This window comes from Artibeus jamaicensis, unplaced genomic scaffold (genome assembly GCF_021234435.1).
Source record: "Artibeus jamaicensis isolate MK-2021 breed Jamaican fruit bat unplaced genomic scaffold, CSHL_Jam_final contig_482, whole genome shotgun sequence".
NCBI classification, from domain to species: Eukaryota; Metazoa; Chordata; class Mammalia; order Chiroptera; family Phyllostomidae; genus Artibeus; species Artibeus jamaicensis.
The window spans coordinates 6,156,000-6,175,457 of record NW_026521857.1 but is presented as its reverse complement, the minus strand read 5'-3'; the positions used below and the strand labels follow the sequence as shown (position 1 = coordinate 6,175,457).

Genomic DNA, 19,458 nt, shown 5'->3' with positions numbered 1-19,458 from the left:
TAGTAACTGAAAGAGCTTATAGCTATGTATATGTATGTTTTGATGTCATGAAGCTAGAATAACAAAGAACTTCGCTTCCCTAACAAGTAGACGTTTATTTATTTATTTAGCCCATTTGTTGCCAGTGATCTTATTTTGTAGGTACTCCAAGCTTTACATGTACTACCCACCAACTGCCACTACCTTAAGTTCAAAAAATGGTGGCTTTGGGTTTCGATTTTAATTTGGAAAATGTATTTCTTTTGAGGAAACCAAATGCCAAGTTGTTAATGAAATGCTTTTAATAGATTTCCAAGTGCTCCTGGCCAATACCAAGCAAAAATTCAACACACTCAACTCAAAGCCTTAAAATATCCATTTTCTTTTTATGTAAGAAAAGCTGTATTCCTAAGATGATTAAGACCATAAATTCTGATATTTCCTAGGTCATTGCACTACATTCAATCTTGACCACAGTTCCATTGATGAAAACTTATCTAGGTCTTGCTTATGAGATTATTTTGCTTAAAATCATCTCATTTCCTTTTAGGGTGTCCTATTGTACTAAATATATTACAAAGTTTGTTTTTTTTTTTTTTTAAAAAAAACAGGTTTTCTTTGGGTGGCCTTGATTTATTTTATAATTATGGAGCAATTCTCAAATTTTCACTGTCAATGCCAAAAGCCATCTGTTACAAGACGGTATCATGCCCAAACCATTCAGCCTCGAGCGGCCAAAAGAACTGTAACTCAAGAACACTTGTGCTTTCTAAACCAGAGTGTAAGTTTTCCATCAGCTTCCCAGTAAAAAGATGAGTCACAGAAGAGTCTAACCAATGTGTTTTGCAGGCCCATTCCAGTTCCACCAATGAGAGATGTTGCCTTCCCTGACAGAGAGTTACCTCTCAGGGATGGTTTTAACAGGAATAAGGTCCACGTCTGCCAGGTGGAAAACTGAGGAAGCCAGAAAAGTAACTTACGTTATCTACTGCACTGTAGCAGAGAGCCAGGCCAGGATCTCTAGTTCTGGTTCTTGGAACTCACTGCTGTACCTCCCCAGCCCCGCTGTCTGTACCTGTACTGTTCATTACAAATGTAATATACAGCCCTGCCTCACGTGGAATGTTACATTTTATAGCAGCCACATTAATAAGTGAAAAGAAATTGGTAAATTTAATTTTAAGTTTACTTCCTTTAGCCTAATACATATAGAATATTTTCATTCCAACATTTAATCAATATGAAGATTATTGAGATACATATACATGTGTATATATGTATGTAGATATATGTGTGTGTGTTATTTTCAAGTCTGAAGTATGTTTTATACTGCAACACATTTCGGTTTGAACTAGGCACATTTCAGGTGCTTGGTAGCCATAGTGGATACTGCAGGACTGCACTGAGGCACTAGTTCTTGTGTTTGACTGTGGACAGACCCTCATTTAAAACTGCCCAATGTGCACTGTTAAATCACAAACCACTGACAAATGTTTGAATACAATGATTGTGACGTCACTCTTCACTATCGGTGATGTCATTTCCACTCCCCAGATGCCTGTCCTGCTGTGGTTTGGTGAAAGGTTGAGCAAGATGACCTAGAAGTACGTCCTTTAACAGTCCCCATGTCTCGTGTAGAGCTCAGCCTCTGTAGTCTGGGTGTGGCAGGCTGACCTCAGAGTCCACTCTGTGAGTGGTTTTCACTTTTGTTTTTAGTTTATTTTTCTTTTCTCGTCTCCCCAGCTGTATTTCAGGATGCAGTCTAAGGAAAGTCTATTTGTTTTGCGAGCATGCTATGATTCGCTCAGATTTTTAAATGACATATGTAGGCGAGCACCCTCCTTATTATAGCATGGTTAAAGGTCTGTCAGTGTTTCCATTAAAAATTAAAACTTTCCGGGATTCATTACACAGCCATAACACATTGCTCCAGACAGAGACTTGGCAAATCCTACTTTCACGTAGGAGGAAATTCTTTTTTAACAATTTTTTTTAAGATAAAAATAAATAAATGTTTACCATTTAGATTTACTCATGTGACTTTTTTGGGAGGGATAGAGAAGGAACTCAGATGAAATACACATTATAGCTTTAAATTTTGTTTGTTTTATAAATTTGAAATATTAAAATTAGTTTGTAGTCAGATTTTGCTGAAGAGTCAAGAAAGATGGTTCAGATGATTACCTTTCCACCTCCCAAATGTTTAATGCCTCTCACATTTGAAAGTCTGGTTGATGCAATTGATGACTGTGACAAGGGCCGGGTCCAGCAACTATGAGTCTTTCCCTTTTTATCATGGTAAAAATGAGTGTTTTTCAAAGGCTAATATTTATTTTGATGTGAATTCCTTGAAGACAAAGATGTCTTTCTCATCTTTATAGTCTTATGACCTAGTTATTGTAGGTGCATAATAAATGCTGGTAAATAAGTGAGAAATACATTGAACTGTAAGGCTGTTCTTTAAATGATAATTACATACAGAGTGAGTTTGAGAATTAAGACATCATCTCTATTCATAAATTTCATTTAAAAATTCATTTATTAAATATTCACTATCTAGTAACTTCAAAAAACCTTCAAGATGGTAAAGAATGTGCTCGCCAAGGCTTTAACCTCTATGACAGGGGTGTCAAACTCATTTTTACCGGGGTCCACATGAGCCTTGAGGTTGCTTTCAAAGGGCCAAATGTAATTTTAGGACCGTATGATTGTAACTACTCCTTAACTAGAGGCAAAAAGCTTGGTGCTGCCGCTGGGTGGAAACAAGGTGCCAGACCAGATAAAACAGGGTGGGGGGCAGGATTCTGCCGGTGCGCTTTGTGTTTGCCACCTGTGTTCTAGGATTTCCCTCCTGTCTGAACACCTCATTGGATTATTGTAACAATTAAATGATCCAGCGCTGTGAAAGTATAAGCCAGTTCCAAAACGTTTTCGAGGCTTGGTTTTTTCATGTCTTGTCAACTTCATAGGACTGTTTGAAGATGTAATATTAGGGCTATGAGAAGTGTAAAATGCTACATAGATACAATTCAAATGTAAGTCCTCACCACTGCAAACATTAAGGACAAAACCCTAAAATTACTGTGAAGTTAAGCATTGTGAGAAGGCCCTGGCCAGGTGGCTCAGTTGGTTGGAGTGTTGACCTATACACCAAAAGGTTGGGGGTTTGATTCCCAAGTGAGGCAACCAATGGATGTCTGTCTCTCTCTCCCCTCTACCTTCCTCTCTCTCTGAAAAAAATCAGTTAAAAATTATATCCAGGCAAAAATATATGTTGGAGCATTTTTTCCACCAATATATTTAAGTCTAAAAGAAATAAATTTATGAGACACGGTGATGGGTTAACTGACCCCAACATTTTTTTAAATCCTCACCCAAGGATATGTTTATTGATTTTAGAGAAAAGAAAGGGGGGCAGGGAGAGGAGAGGGAGGGAGAGGGAAGGAGAGAGAGAGAGAGAGAGAAAGACAGAAACATCAATGTGAGAAACATCTATCTCTTGCACATACCCCACCATGCCCTGACAGAATCCAGCCCGAAAGCTTTTTGGGGTAGGGGAGGCCACTCCAACCAACTCTACCACCTGACCAGGGCTTGACTCTGACATTTTAAAATAAGTAGGAGTTACTCCTAGAGTTGCCTCATTCTGTATGTCATCTTAACTTTTGATTACATTTTATTAAGAAGTAATTTACATACATCACTCTCTAAGTTTGAGGCATACAGCATGGTGGGTTGATTTACATATAGTGTGACATGATTATTTTTATTTTTGACTGGAGAAAAGCTAAGGCATCTTTTCCAACTATGACTTTTGAGTTCCACCATTTTTTCAAATATTCAAGACTAAAACTCCAAATAAGCACATCTATATTATATTTCACTTCCAATCTGTTTGACATTTAGTTGTTAAAACCTGATAAGCTCTTTGTGTTTGCTTGTTTTTGTTTTGTTTTGAACTATATAGGAAGCTACTTCCAATGAAAAAATATGCTACCTTTAAAACCACTTACCCTTCTCCGACCGCCTGTGCACTTGGTTCATGAAAGTGCTCTTGTGCTCCCTCTGCTGCCATGAGGGAAGCCTTTCTGTTCAAGGCCCAGTGCATTCCTCAGAGTGTTCTCTTGGTGATGATGTTGCAGATTTGTGCATAAATCACAGCTCTTCTGAAATGCAGTATGATTTAATCAAAGCATAACATGTAACAATTTTTCATTAAAAATTAATAAAAGAGGGAGGAAATAAAAAATGAATAAATAGAAGAATTAAGGTTTGTGTCAGTGGCCAAATTCATGCAGACAGAGCCCTTGTAGAAGGGACAGCATTCTTCACACCACTGTGCTTAGGAATCACCCAGGGGCTGGTTCAAAGGGAGACTCTGATTCCGTGGGTCTGGGGTGGAATGCTCATTCTGGTTGTCTCAACAGCTCCCAGTTGCTGCTGCTGTTCTGAAGACACTGCAGATGCAAGATGTAATACTGTAATATATATTTGATAGTTGCAACCTTCAAAAGTGGATGCTACCTAAAGAGTGAAACAGATATTAGGGATGAAATGATTTTCCATGGTGTTTGGTAAATGCAGAACACAAATTAGGAGTAAGGCTCAGCAGGCCTTGTTTCTCAATTTCCTTTATTTCAAAGTTTGACTTACGCTTGTAGGAATATAGTATCAGGTTTACGAATAAGACCACAGTACTATATATTTATCTACTGGCTTTGTGAAAGCTCTGCTCTTCTTCCATTGGGTTTTTATTTGCATGAGAATGTTGTCTTTAAAGAGTCAGCACCAGTTATTTGTGATTGTACATTTACTTTTTTGCCATCTGAAGATAAAAGATTTCCATGCTAAAGGTAATGAAATTGCATCATGAGTATTATTATGTTTATGTTGTTTGCACCTTGCAGGAAGAAATAGTTACAGATCTTAATGGCAGTTTATGGCTTTAATCTTAATGGCTAAGAAAGTAAATGACACATTTCTTATTAATTGTTCTTACTGCTTTGGTAATATACATATTTAGCTTCCTTGAGGGAATATTTAAATTAATTGACTAACTCTAATCTGAATTATGTGTTTTAATTTGTTTAAGGGTTATAAAATAAATTAACTGCTTGTGCCAATGCAACAATTAAAATATTAGATTTTTTAACTAAAAATTCTCTAAATATAAGATGTCTAAAAATAGAGTGTAGGTGGATTGGACAGTCTGCAGATTAGGAGTTGGAATAAAAACATCTCAGTTAAGCCAAAAACATGGCAAACAATATTTTCTGTTATAAAAATATTTTAGATGAGTTTTTATGAAAACTGTCTGAAATTGAAATGAAGAGCAGGAGCTCTCTGTTTATTCACAGGCCCGTAATAAGAATACCTGCAGCACAAAGCATACATCTTTTCCGTGCAGAGCCGACAGCTGCTGCTCCTTTCAGAAGCCAGCTCTGCAAAGTGGGGGAAAGCGATATTCCCCCGCTCTGTCTGAGGTATTAACCTTCACCTTCATAATACTTGTTAAGGAACACAACACTAGGAAGAGCCTTTTCAGGAAACTGATGTTAACTGTCCACTAGAGGCTGTAATGAGACCAACAATGTCATTTTAGACCAACCCTGGGTTTAAACTATAACAATCACTGATTTTTAAATGAAAAAAAAAAGTAGAAACGAGTAACAGTGAAGAGTAGTGGTTCTATTTAAATAGCTATGTACATGTATATGGTATTTCAAAATGTGAGCAAAATATTTCAGGGCCTCTACACCTTCATAGTTATGCAAATTTTTACTTCTGTAGCACGGGCTGTTTCTCCAATACGGTTGTTTAAAAGCCGACACGTTCCTCTTGGTGATTCCGTATCCTGCTTCGGTTGGTGACTAACGGTTAGGTCATAAGTTAACTCAGCCAAAAGGTTTCTCAAATACAGCTTACAGTCAATAGTGCTGGCTTCCAGAGACAAACTTACTTGGAAGGATTATGTTTCCAGACACTTGGTTCTAAGCACCTGAAGGAGGTCAAATGCTGCCGAGACACCCACTGCTCTTCCAGAATTATCTGCAGCAAGGGGAACACCACACCAAGCTCCATTTAGCATGATGTGCCTCTTCTTCCTCCGAGTGTATCACCTGTGGGCAAGGTGCACCCCTCGAAAGAAGATTCCTTCCCACCCAACTAACACCAGGCGGTGGTACATCCAGAAGGGGCAGGTGGTGGGGAGTAGAGAATCGCAATTAAAAATTGAGTCCAGAGGAAGTTCTTCGGCATGGATTCACCGAGAACTGCCATTTGATGCTTGGTTTGCTATCTCCTACACTAGTTACCTCATTTCCGATTAAATTAATGATCCCGAATTAGCTGCGAGAGGAGTACGCGGGTAGTCTACCAGGGCTACAGCTGGGTAGTTCCACACTCACAGCCGATTTCGGGACCTGCAGGAAGAGAAAAGAGGGCAGGGAGGTCACCGACTTTCCAGGCAGGAAAGGTAAGGGTGCACGTGCAGTTGGTTGGGGGGCACCCTTAAAACTTTCTAGAGTTGCAAGCAGAGGCATTCCCCGCCGCCCGGTGGTCTGGGTCCTGGAACGCCGAAGCCAAACCGAGTGAGAGTGGCTGCTCGGGACGACGCAGTCGGCCCTCTTGCACGCTTCTCTGCACCTAGGAAATCAGCACTGGCAGTCCTCCCCTCCCCTTCCCATGGGCTACTTCACTGGCTCGGAGCCAGAGAGTCCTCCAAGGTGCCTGACTTGCACCCCGCTGTTGTTCTGTCCCCTCCAACTAGGTACAGGGACCCTGGGAGGCGCGCGAGGACCCATCGGTCATCGCTACAATTACCTCATCGCCTCAGCTCCCCGCCCCTTTCCCAAACCTGGAAGAACTGTCCCCTCCGGCCAGTGTCTCCCCTCCCGCTCCTAGCCTCTGGACTCCAAGTCTGTCTTGGGGACACGCGCCCACCTCCCTGAAGGCCGCTGAGCCGGGGCGCACGCACCGAAGGGTTAAGGGCGCGGACCCGCAGCTCGTCGCCGTGCACTAGCCCGGCTAGGAGCCGCTTGCCCCACCACCCGCCGGAGGGTGCCCCCCCTCCTGTCGGATCCTTGAGCTGCGGCGGCGGCAGCCAACTGCTCCATATTTGGCTTCTATTACACATTTACATACTGGAGCGAGCTAGCGAGCGCGAGAGAGCGCCAGGGAGGGAGGGCGGAGGGAGGAGGGAGGGGAGGGGAAGAGAGTGTGGGGGGAGGAGGAGGAGGAGAGAGCAGAGTATACCGCAGACATCATTTCTACTACAGTGGCGGAGCCGTACAGGACCTGTTTCACTGCGGGGGGATCCAAAACAAGCCCCTTGGAGCAGCAGCCAGAGCTACAGCAGCCGCAAGACACTGTTTCTCTCCCTCTGCCCCCCCTTCCCCACGCCACCCCAGATCCATTTACACTTTACAGTAAGTGGCGATTTTTTTTCTCCTCTGATTCTGTCTCTACCCTCCCCCATCTCCTTCTCCCCTGATTTAGATTAACATTCCCTCTACCCCCGCTCTCCTAAGATGGGCCAAAGCAACAACCAGCAAACAAACCCCAAACCCCAATCGACAGCACGGAAAACAGCTTGAAGAGGAGCGAAGGAAATCGACGCGGCTTGTTGTGTTGTTTGTGTGTGTGTGTGTGTGTGTGTGTGTGTGTGTGTACATACAACCTTCCCCGGCTTCAGCTTCTTGGGCCGACACCCCGATCTGGGCACGGGGATGGCCGGCAGGGGGACTGCGGGGGACACGGTGGGCGCCAGCGGAGCGGGTGGGCGCGCCCGGGCTGGGGGCGCGGGGGTAGAGCGCTGCGGCGGCGCCGGGCTCGGGCGGCTGCTGGTCTGGCAGCGAACGCGGAGGGTCATGTCCTCCTCCCTGGAGGTGGGGAAAAGGGAGGCGACGGCTGCTCGGGTCGCGCTTCCCTCTCCTCCCGTGCCCCCTCCTCACTCTTCTCCTCAAAGAGGGTAGTGGGAGCTAGCAGGTCTGGAGGAGGGGCTAGGCTGACTCGCAGGTGTCTGCCCGGCCTCGGTGGCTAGGGGCTGGGGGTCTCCTCTCGGAGGCAGGTCTCTCTGGGCGTTTGGCAATGGACCCGGAGGGGTCAGCGCCGGAGAAGGAGCCGGGACACTGTGCGCGGCCGGGCGCAGGCGGTGGGAACGCGAGGGGTTGGGGGGGCGGCGCGGACGGATGGACGTGGGGTCGCGGTGCTGGGAGCGCGGCCGGAGTGGCGGTGGCGGCCCTGTTGGTACAGCCGCTTCCTGATCCTGTGTTGCCGCCGTGCCGCCCGGGGCCGGGAGCCAGTGAGCGCCCCAGCTCCGGCCGGCACCCCCGCCTGCGCCAGCGGCTAGAGCAGAGGAACAGCGGCAGGCGCTGCCCTGCCCGCGCCGGGAGTGCACGGCTCCGCGGCTGCTGGGAGGGTGAATGAAGTCAGGAGGAGGGGAAGGAGGAGGCGGCGGTGGAGGCGCTGCGGGGATTGGGATGCGCCCTGGAGCCTCGCTGCCCGTTCTCTCCGGGCCGGGCCGGAGACACTGCCACTCCCGCGGCCGCCGCCTCCTCCTACGTGGTCCCAGCGCTGCGCGCAGGCCGGCCCCGCAGGGGGCAGGGAAGGGGCCGGACGGGCGGAGCGAGAGGTGAGGCTGTGGCGGAGCGCGGCGGGAGAGTGATTGAGTGAGCGCGCGTGTGTGAGTGTGTGTGTGTGTGTGTGTGTGTGAGTGTGTGCGCGCGCGCGCTCGCGCGCTCTCGCGGGGGGGGGGTGGGATTCGACGGGGGCCGTGGCAATGGAGAGGGGGCCCTACGAGGCCACTTGACTGAGTCTACAGCGCCCGACCCCTCCTCAGTCCCCCGCCCTCAGACTGCCAGCCCAAACTCCGTGGCTTGTGCTTTCATTTTATTTCAGACCACGTAGGGGGCCGACTGGAAGCGATGAAACAATCCAGGTTTTCTAGAGAGACTGAGAAAGAACCTTGATTGGGGGTGAAAGTAGAGTGGTGGTGGAGATACTGCCAGAAAACAAAACAAAACAAAACAAAACAAAACAGGCTTCTAAGCATTGTGGGGTTCGGTTCAATCCTGTGGCTGCTCTGTTTCGTTTTGCTTTCTTAGTACATAATCCTACAGATAAGAGGGTAATATAAATACTTCGGGAGATTGGGAAATTGCTGAAGAGTAGTAAGGGCAAAAAAAAAAAAAAAAAGCCAGTCGGAAGCTGGTTATATAATGCGCGATGTGGCTAACGAGAACGGCAAGCTATTTTTATTTTGTTTACCGTATGCTGTGCAGTAGGGACTCCTCTAAGCTGGTTCTGTCCCCGAAGAGATTTTTTAGCTTCTCTGTGAGATCCACAGGATACAGCTTGCAAAATTAGAAGACCCCATTACACCCACAGAATCAAAACTAATGCCTTGGAGTGGCTTACTCCCTGCACATCCTGTCGTGCATGCAAGGGAATGTGTGTATGCAAATAAGTTCTCCTTTGGCAAGCTGGTAGTCACAGCTCAGTGACATTTGTGTTTTATAATATAGGCTGTTCTTAATATTTAAACATCATCCTTACATATCACACACAGCAGAGGGTAGTTAATGATGTTTATTTTTAGGCTCAGGTACCGGTAGTTACTTTTCAACAGTGTGAGCTAAACCATTTCTTTTTGGGTTTTGGGGGAGACCTGAATTTCCTTGAAGACCCTGTTAAAGCCCACATTGGGGTTTATTTGGTGGGCCAAAGAAGTTCGATACTTGAGCTCTTCTTTTTTCTTTCTTTTTTCTTTTTTTCTGGAATGAAGCGTATGCCTGGGGAAACCACCAGAGAGAGGGATGAGAAAATCCTGCACATGAACTCTTGGGAAGGGATTGCACCATAACAGCTAATGCGGTGGCATTTAAATCTCCTCTGACTGCCCTCTGTGCATGTATCAGTCAGTATTTTAACAGCTCCACAGACAGATGGGCTTAAATGATCCCTTCTGCATAAAGCAGAGGTTGAAGTCTCTTTTAAACCTCCTGCCTGCCTGCCTTTCGCCTCCTGTAGATATGGTCAGTGGTGTAGGTTTTCCGTGCACTTACTCCAACCCTGATCACTCATGTAATTAGATCAGGCTGCCATGGCAACAGGCAGTGTTCCTCGTCCATTCAGGTGGGTTTGTTTTGTGCCTGGACTGTTCCAAGTGTCTTACCTACGGTATTTGTGCTGCCCAAGCCAGATGAGAGACTTCACTATTTCAATTGCGTCTTTCAGTCATTTGGACGGAGACGCTGAGTGAGGCTTCTCCATACTCAAAGGAGACCAACAAGCTGTTCTTACTGGGTGTACTATGTAAATGCCTCTCCCCAGACAGTGAAAGGAGACCTACAATCCTGCTGGTGTTTATTGTGAACAGATCAACAAGTATTTGGTACTTGTTAGAAACCTTTCAGAGCTGACTAAAGCAACATTTCTTTTGCTTCTGGTGCCTTTGGCCTTGCAGGCAGGCACTTAACCCTTTCAAGTGTGAAAGTGCTCATCCTTTAGAGTCCGAGTTTGTCAGTCGTCATGACTGGTTTTCTAAAGCTTTTGTTCAGTGGGAGTAGTTTATTTGGGAAGGCTATCCCCATTGTCACATTTTAAAACTTTACAGCCATCATAATAGAAAAAAGGGGGGACTGGTAGTAGACAGCCATTCTGAATGTATTTATTCTTTATTTGGATCTGTGGCACGATCTTTACATCTGTGGCAGTTAAGTTAAAAGGTTTTTGTCTCAGGAAAGAGATAATACAGGCCTGTAGCTGGCAGACTGATAATGTGTGGTGCTTTTGCACAATAAACAACTTCTGTTCTATTTTGGGATATAATTTAATGAACATTTAATAATTTAGAGAGCAGCAGTCCACTCTGCATTAGGACACCACCTTACTCAGCCTGTTATGCAAAGACCAATAATACTGTTAGAAAAATACAAGTAGCTTTGGTTGAAGCTCTGTGTTGCTCAGGCAATCCAAATAAAGGGAAGTATTTTAGTAACCCTGATATTTGAAAGTAAAAATAATTGAGAATAATCATGCCTTGATTTAGTTGTGACCCTACCAGTGTACAGTTTTATAGCCCCCTAGCTAAATTGGTAAATCTTTTTTTCCCCTCGGGCGAGGATTGAAAGTGCTGTATATACTTACTTGGTGGTGGGAAGTGGAGTTACGAGTTTCTGCTAATGAGTTTATTTGGTTGATGACTGGATTGTGTCCTGCTCAGATCAACCACTGCAATGGTGAAAATGAGCTATTATTACTTCGAAGAGGTAAACAGATGAAATAGCAAGGATATAAAATAAGGCACCGAAGTGGAAGTTTTACACAAAACCTTGGAGGTCCTGGATGATGTTTTACAACTTACAGAAAATTGTTTTTACTTGGCAGCAAAATGTGAACATGTATTTTTGAGTGCACAAATTCATGCTGAAATAAGGATGAAAAATGTACTTCATTTGGAATTGTAAAAGTTAATATTTTCCTCTTTGAATTTCGTTTTAAGAGGGTTTGGTAAACAGGGTGATTCTTTTTCAGAAATATTATAAATCAGCTTCAGGGCTTCTAAATTGTCTTTTATTCTTAGAGAAAAGGTTCAAGAAAAACTCTTTAGCTATCAGATTATACGTCAAATGCCTGTAGATGGCCCTGCGTTTCAACATACCTTACTCAGTTGTCTGGGAGTCCTGGGAAAGGTCAGCCTTGGGAGATTATTAAAATGTTAGTCAACACAATTCTGAGACTCCTGTTTTTATTGTCGCTACAGAGTTTAAGGACTCACATTCCTTTTGTAGAATGTGCCTTTATTTATTTAATTTTTTTTCACTCTGAAATGTCAAGTGGATTGTACTTTGGCACTTACCTTCAATGGCAGTTTCTGATGACTAGCACTTTGTGACACCAGCTCCTTTTGTTTCCTCTTAGAAGTTAGTCAAGAAACGTATTTGACTAAAACCCTGAAATTAGGTAAATATAATTCTTTAAACTATGGTTGTCTGAAAGTAACACACAGTTTAGGCTCTTTAATACTTAAATAAGAGCTTAAATACTTGCGTATGTCAAGTGACAGTGCAGTAAGACAGAATATCATTTTTAGGGGAAGGTAGATAATTTTATTTCTGTTGCTTTATATTTTCAGAATAACTCAATAATTTGAATGATTGGCTTCTATGAGAGATTTAGATATGTGCAGTTTAATTGCTTCAAAGAACTGATTTAGTTCCAATTATACTTCCAAAGTTAGCAGAAGGAGGCCCTTTTTATTTTTTTAAAAGCATTGAAAATATTTATGTCATTGAAATCCCAATAGAGAGAATAATTTCTGTTTTAGGGTTCTGCATACAGGACTGCCCTGTTTTTTAAAGAATGAAGTTGGAAAGCAATTGAAATCATGCTGTTCAAATTTTAGATTCATTAAATTCAGTTTAATAAAATACTCATTCAAAAAATTCTTTGAGATGATATAATAATAAGTATACTGAGTGCTAGTTTTAGAGACTATTCTTAAACGTGAGCTGAAAAGTTGTAATTGGATCATGGTTTTAAAAATATACATAAATACTTAAAATTATAGGAGTAGTAAAAATTTGGGGTAAATAACCTTTATTTGTGGAAACAGTTTTTTCTTATTTCATAATTTACATATTTTTGTCTTTATCAGTGTATATATTTTATAATGCTTACAAATCTGAGCTTTTCAGGCTCATGGACAATAAATAAATATTTGTACTACATATTACCATCACAAATGTGCTAAAACATGTTTAGAACTGTTACAAAAAAGCAACAAGTATTATATTTTCTTTGACATATTTGATGTTAGCAGAAATGTATCATTGATTTTTCTATAACTTTAATGCATCCCATTTGTGGAGTAATGAAAATGCAATGATAATTGCTGTAATGTAAGCAAAAATTGTATCATATCTGAAAATTACTTTTCAGAAACTTCATTATGTATAATCAGAATTTGAGACTTAAGGGGGCAGGGGCTCTCCTGATGCGGGTGTTTTGATTCAAGCTAAGAGGAACTCTTTTTTTCCCCCCACTTAGGGGCTCTTTAACGAGACATGTTTCAAGGGAGTCATTTAGTAGAAGGCTTTTTTAAAAAATGTATTGGTTGATTTTAGAGAGAGAGAGAAAAGGAAATAGAGAAAGGGAGGGAGAGAGAGAGGGAGAGGGAAATATGGGTTTGTTGTCTACTTATGTATGCATTCATTGGTTGCTGCTTATATGAGGCCTGACCTGCAGTCCAGACTGAAACCTTGGCAGATGCTCTAATCAACCGGGCTACCTAGCCAGGACCTAGCAGAAGCTTTTAATGATAATTGTTACTGATGCTGACCTATAAGCACTTCCGCTTCTAGCATTCAAAAAAGTGTATTTTTTTGTCCCTGTGTATGACAAATTTTCTTTTTTTGCATCTTTAGCTTTGGCCTACTCTCTCCGAAGTATTTATATTATCTCCTGTGTTTACATTATTTACATATTATCTCTTCTTCATTGACTAACATACCAATATTATTTAGGTCATCTTTCTTGATAATCTTCAACTATTAATGGTATTGCATTATGTTGCTCTGCTGTGATTTTTAAAAATTAAATATTTTATTTTGGTGTATATATTGTTTAAAACAATCTGTAGGTTGCTTTTTTTGCATATTGTTTGTGTTATTTTGCAATGAATCCATTTTTCCTCGCTTGTATTCTTTGTTACTTCCCTCTGATGGAATACAGCAAGTTATGTTAACTCTCTTAATTACTCTAACTGGTGTAGCAACACAAATACTTCTGAAATAAGTAGCCATACTAGTGAGAGTAAATTAATATTTTACAGCATTCGCATCATGTTTGACTGTTCTCTGCACTTCAGCAGAATAGGAGACTGTAATTTGGACTCTATAAAACCTTATCTGCCAGGTGATATGTAAATAGGATTGTGTGCACACATCGATATACAGGCAAACAGTCTCTCAACTATTAGCTCATAAAGAAAGTGCTGCCTGCAAATGCACAGTCCCTGCACCTTGTTCGAAAATAATTATCCAGGTTCTCTGCTTCATTCGATGTTACTAGATGAAATTAAGACTCCTCCCCTTAAAACGAGTTCGTGTAAGAGTAATAAGAATTTTGTGAGCGTCTATTTAATTTGGTCACTATGTAAATTTGTAACTCAACAAGCTTTTTCATAAAGGGATAGTGTTTTCAAAGATGTTATAGTCTAGGACAGTTTATCTTCTTTTTCTGTACTCACATGGTTAAAACAAAGGACTAGAAAACTAACATCTTTTGATTATCAGTCCCAGGCATTCAATAACAGATACTTAAATAGGTACTTGGTGAATGGGTTAGTTAGAAGTAAGAATACTTTGGCTACTATTCATTGCTTTGAAAAGTGTTGGAAAGCAATTGAAATTATTTTCCTTTCCAGCTGGATTGTGCTCTTAAAAATAGTGAGTGTGTATGCATGAAAATAATCATGACTACTGAGATGTGTTGCCATGTACCCAAGGATAATTGGCTCACTTACCTGTTTACAGATTGTTCACATTGGAGATCATATTCATAGCTCCAGAATAGTTTCTTTCTGACACCCAATATAATCCTGGGCCTTCTCCTTCCTACTGTTACCTGGCATGGGTTTAGGAAGCCCAAACTAAATTTAAAATCAGCCTAAACAAATATGCAGATCAGCTCCAGTAATCAAAGACTGGAAATCAGGTCAGTGATGACTAATTTGGGGATATTTTATAATAACTGTGCTACTGATTTTATTTCATGTGGACAACTGGGAATTACCAGTATTTAAAAATAACTTAATAGATGGGGCTGAAAACTGTGTTAGCAGATCAAGTCCTCAACTTCTTCCATTTCTATGCATAGGTCTTTACCTCACAAAAACTACAGTCACCAAGCTCCCTGATGGAAAGGTATATAGAAGATTCATTCATTCTCTCTTTCATTCATCCATTCACACATTCACTCATTCATCATACAGTGGATAATTTTTACTCAACCATGTGCAAGCCATTGTGGTAAAATGTAAATGAAATAGACATACATTTAATAAATAATTAAAGAGTAGTGGAAAGTCTAGTGACTATGTGCATACTTAATTTTTTTTTTACATTTGATGCTTTTTTTCTATCTCATTAGACTGGTATGCTAATAACTGTGCTTTTTCATGATTGTCCCTCAAGTTGCATGTTGATAGTAGTATATGCCACATTAAAATTAGGCTTTGGCTCAATTACTATTCAGTCCATGCTCATTTTCACCTGATATTCTTGTGATTACCAGCATGTGTTGACCAGATGATTGCTCAGAATCATTAGTGAAAAGAATGACAGTAGCTGGCTCAAATGGGGAGACCAAACTCTTAATTTGATTGAGGGGATGACCTTTGTGTGTGTTGGCCTCCCTCTGAGCCCTGTTGAGTAAAACCAGACCTACATTTTGAGCTGGCTGGTATCTGTATAATTCCCATGAAACAAAATGCAAAACTTGATGTTCTTAAGAGTGAAGATTTCAGTGCATAGATATTTTACGTGGAACTATTTTTTAAAGCAGTTTGTTCTGTTTTTCATTTCGATTTCCTTTCCTGCACTTCCTGGACCGCTGCAGGAGCATCGTGCATCAAGTCACCAGGCTGGTCCATCCACACTGCAGACTGGTTCGTCATCCTTGTACAGCAGTCTCCTCCTCTCCGGCCACTGCAGGGAAGTGCATCACACATCAGGTGAGGGTTTTGCGATGCTCTGTAGCTCCTGTCTGAGGATAGAGTTTGACCTGGAAAAATCGCTGACTAGCCATGCTTTAGCACTTTGTGGACTGCTTAATATAATTGTCTTTGCAAACCGTACTGTGTCCGAAATTGAGAAATTGCCAAGAGAGTTTTTGTAAAACTTGGGTTAAAGTATCTCTCTTTTTAGTTTCACTTAATTTGGTTAATGAAGAAGTCAGCATTTGACTTTGTGATGGCCGATTATTGCGTATTGGGCTTGAGTCTGAGCATTTTAATTGTCACCTTTACTTAACGCATTGAGAATGTTTTGCTACCAGACAGCTTTCTTAAGGTGCAGTTTTCATGTTTTAGGTTTTTTGTTTTAGAGTGGCACGTGTGTACTGGGACAGAGGCCTGTCTGTTCAGTGGCAACCAGTATTTGTTGAGTCTTGAATTTCTCTGTGTCTGTTTGGATTTTACAACTTCCTGATTTCCTCACTTACAGTAAATTTTTCTGGCCTGGAAAGTCATGCAGACACAGGGTGTATGCAGGGTTGATGACTCACGTTTCTCTGTTGACGAGAGGACAAGAGGATACTGGCTGAAGGAAGTCAGGAGAGATGGAAGTTAGACACAAGTTAGGGCAATAAGGGTTTGGGAACACTGGTGTACGCAACCAAAGGCAGTTGTGAAATAGATGCCCTCTTTCTATTTATTTCCCTGGGGAGTGATCCTGCCGGAAGCTGTGGAAATAGACTAGTTCAGAGGTTCCCAAGCCTGCCTGGGCAACAGAATCACCTGGGAGCTTAAAAAAAAAGAGTTTGGGACTCAACCCTAGACCTGTTGCATCGAAATGAGCCCTCATGGTCTCTCGGGATCATACCTCTGGACGGCTCCACAGGTTGGGGAACTGCTGTGCTGGGTGATCTCTTGGCAGCTCTTTCTGATCCACATTCTATTGCCTTACTTGGTGAGATGAAAAGTCTACTTTTTACCAAATGTCACATGTAAAGATAGGAATTTTCAACTAATTTGTTAAGATGTGGATAGTTGCTTCACCAAAATGTTCATCTTGGAAGTGATTCACCAGTTTTCTTTGCATAAAGAACTCCCTCTTTTTACTTAAGATCCAGCTTTTAAATTACGTCTAAGTTTCGTGGCATCTGAGATAAGAGCATGGGGCCCAGGGACTAGCCCGTCTGGATTTACATCCAGTGCTGCCACTGTGACCTTGGGCATCCTGTACCCTTTCAACACCGAGGTGTCTTTGTGTTAAAAATGGAGATACCATTAGAACTTTCTCCTAGGGCTGCTGCTGTGAGGATGGAATGAAATAATACACATTTACTGGGCAGGATATTGCCTCACATATGGTTTGTGATTCATGAACATAAGCTATCATCGTGATCAACTAACTTATGTCTTGACAGGGTAATTTTAATATTATCGTATTGTGATGGTTGCTCCTGAACCGTACGTGACTAGGAAGGAACAAGTCAGTATACCTGTACCTTGGTCTTTTACTGGTTTTTCTGAATTTTGTACTGTTCCAGCTCTGTTAGAGTGAGAGAATATGTACGTACTGCTCTTATGTTGTTGTAAGGTGAACTGATGAGTTGCATGCATAGAATAAGTTATTTGTGGTTTGTGTGAAAACAAACAAAAACCTGAGTGATTACAAGTACCGTGCCTCAGAAAGGACAGTCAGAGAAGTCTCTACTGGGGAGGCAGGGAAGAGGAGGAAGGAAGTGGTCACGAACATTGTATCTTCTGGAATTTGGCAGTGGGTATTTTACATTTTATTGGCTGTGGGGTAGGGAGATGTCCTGTGAAAGGGAGTAGGAAAACCCCAGAGTTATATGCAAAGGTAAGCCTCTTAAGTCTGTGCCAGCCGAATGGAAGCATTGAGATGCCTTACTGCTGCTACTTTACCTCTTATGGGTGTTACCTGGTTTGACAATTATATTCGAGGCAGAAAATCCTCACATTGAAGTTTGGGGGGGGGGAAGTAGTTTAATTGCATAAGTGGTTAATACATATGCAATTTTAAAAGAACGTGTAATGTTTAAAAGAGAAGTTTATTGTGAAAATACAGGCACCAGAAAGTCGTATCTCTGGGACAATATGTGCAAGCTTATTGAGACGAGACTGAGGTTTCTATAGTACGTTAAGAAGTTGTAGTGGCTTGTGAATACTCATATTGTAATACTGACAAAGTAATGCAGAGTCACCTTGAATTTTAAGCAGCTGACATTTTCTGTGATTGCATTGAAAGAAAGCTTATAAGCATTATTTGAACATTTTGCATAAATAAGGCCGTGTTAGAGTCCTCACAATCGATGACTAAACATGGGCAGGGAAATAGTGCCATTCATGTTGTACTCTATTGTGTTCATTAAGGGTTTTTTGGAAAAGAAATGAAAACCTAGGTTACAATTATTCCTGGTCTAGTTATTTTGTAAATAAGATATGGTGATAGCAAAGTTATGACCTAACTTGTTCACAGGCGCTGTCTATATAAAGAAATGATTCATTCATTTATGCACTGTGTATTTTTTCAACCACTCCACGGTGCTGTGGGAATGACAGTGAGTAAGAGCCACCCAAAAGAGGTTATGCTGTACGTGTTCTTTGTGGTCAGGTCGTGGAGAGAAGAGGTGCTCAGAAAGAACTAAGGCAAAGCAGAATGGGGTGGGTTGTCCTTACTGGGGTGCATTCTGGCACAGAAGGAATTCAGAAGAATGATGCTGAGTGGGATGGTGAGGAAAGACTGAGGAGGAGGGATCATTTGAGTTCAAGTCTGAAGGCTGGTTAGCATTTCTGTGGGGAGGGATGAATAGAGCAGGAGGAGGAAGCCACTGAGGTGGCTCTGGCATGACAGGGAAGTGCATGGTATGTAACTGACAAGGCCATTTTTGGCTGAAGCACAGGTGCTGGTGGACATCTGAGTTGCTGGAGTCCAGCAGGCAGTAGAGGGTGTGGGAATAAAATTGCTGAGAGATCAGGTCTGGAGATAAATTTGGAGGGGCCACTGGCATACAGTGATCTTTGAAATTGGGCTTTGGGTTTTTGTGGCTGGCAGAACGTCTGACAGGCAGGAGGGGATGACTGTATTTCAGGCATAACATCAGCTGGCACAGAGTTTGTGAGAGAAGGTAAGCGGCAGCAGATAGGAGCTAAAATGTTGGTGTGGTACGCTTCCTCTCGAAGACTTGGGGATGAGGCATGGGTGCGACTAATGGGTCCTCCCCAGAAGCTCAGACACCTTGGAAACTCAGTTCAATGAAATCTCGTAGAAACCTTTGTTCCTTTAAGACCTTTAAAAAAAATAGGAACTTGAGCTAATTTTAGCTAAACCTGGTATGCGTGTGTGTATGAAAATGAATCCTGCTTTTGAAATTCAGCACATGCAGTATGTCTTTTCATTTAAACAAACGATCCTTCTATTTTCCTCTAAACAGTTTTATTAAGAAGATTTTCAGTGAGGCCCTGTATATAGTAACAACAGTTCCAGCATTTTCTTTGATCTTTCCCACTGTTGATTTATTCATCTCATGTGATATGCGTCAGTCACATGGTGCCATCTCCTTGACTCTGGAGCAGTTGTTCATTTTTTTGTGGCAATTCATTTACTGTACTTGGGTAAATCACATTAATATGGCTGCGTTTTATAACTCTAGAGGCTTTTCTGGAGGTTTTATACAGACTCTTTCAACTATGACACACATGTAAACACACATTCGCTAGGCACGGCTCTC

The 19,458-nt window shown here is 42.1% G+C and overlaps 1 protein-coding gene and 1 long non-coding RNA gene across 10 annotated transcripts in view; one reads left to right on the top strand and one right to left on the bottom strand.

The window, feature by feature from the left end:
- Window positions 1-4,002: 4,002 nt before the first annotated feature.
- LOC128627905 (uncharacterized) lies at window positions 4,003-7,095 on the bottom strand. 3 transcript variants are annotated; one of them, XR_008392199.1, is made up of 4 exons: window positions 6,956-7,095; window positions 6,294-6,401; window positions 5,939-6,027; window positions 4,003-4,503 (listed from the first exon to the last, which is right to left on the bottom strand). It is a non-coding gene; the product is annotated as an uncharacterized LOC128627905 (long non-coding RNA). The 3 variants fall into 3 exon arrangements; XR_008392200.1 differs by lacking the exon at window positions 6,956-7,095 and having other exon boundaries at window positions 5,939-6,098; window positions 6,294-6,812; XR_008392198.1 differs by lacking the exon at window positions 6,956-7,095 and having other exon boundaries at window positions 6,294-6,812.
- Window positions 7,096-7,218: 123 nt separating this feature from the next.
- ATXN1 (ataxin 1) overlaps window positions 7,219-19,458 on the top strand; it is a 386,007-nt gene continuing 373,767 nt past the window's right edge. For 4 of the 7 annotated variants that reach the window (XM_053668262.1, XM_053668256.1, XM_053668255.1 and 1 more), the window contains exons 1-2: window positions 7,219-7,406; window positions 15,601-15,715. The gene's annotated coding sequence lies outside the window, so the exon portion shown is untranslated. Of the gene's footprint in view, window positions 7,407-8,230; window positions 8,612-14,024; window positions 14,907-15,600; window positions 15,716-19,458 lie in introns of those variants that run through there. The other 3 variants (XM_053668261.1, XM_053668259.1, XM_053668260.1) reach the window with 3 other exon arrangements.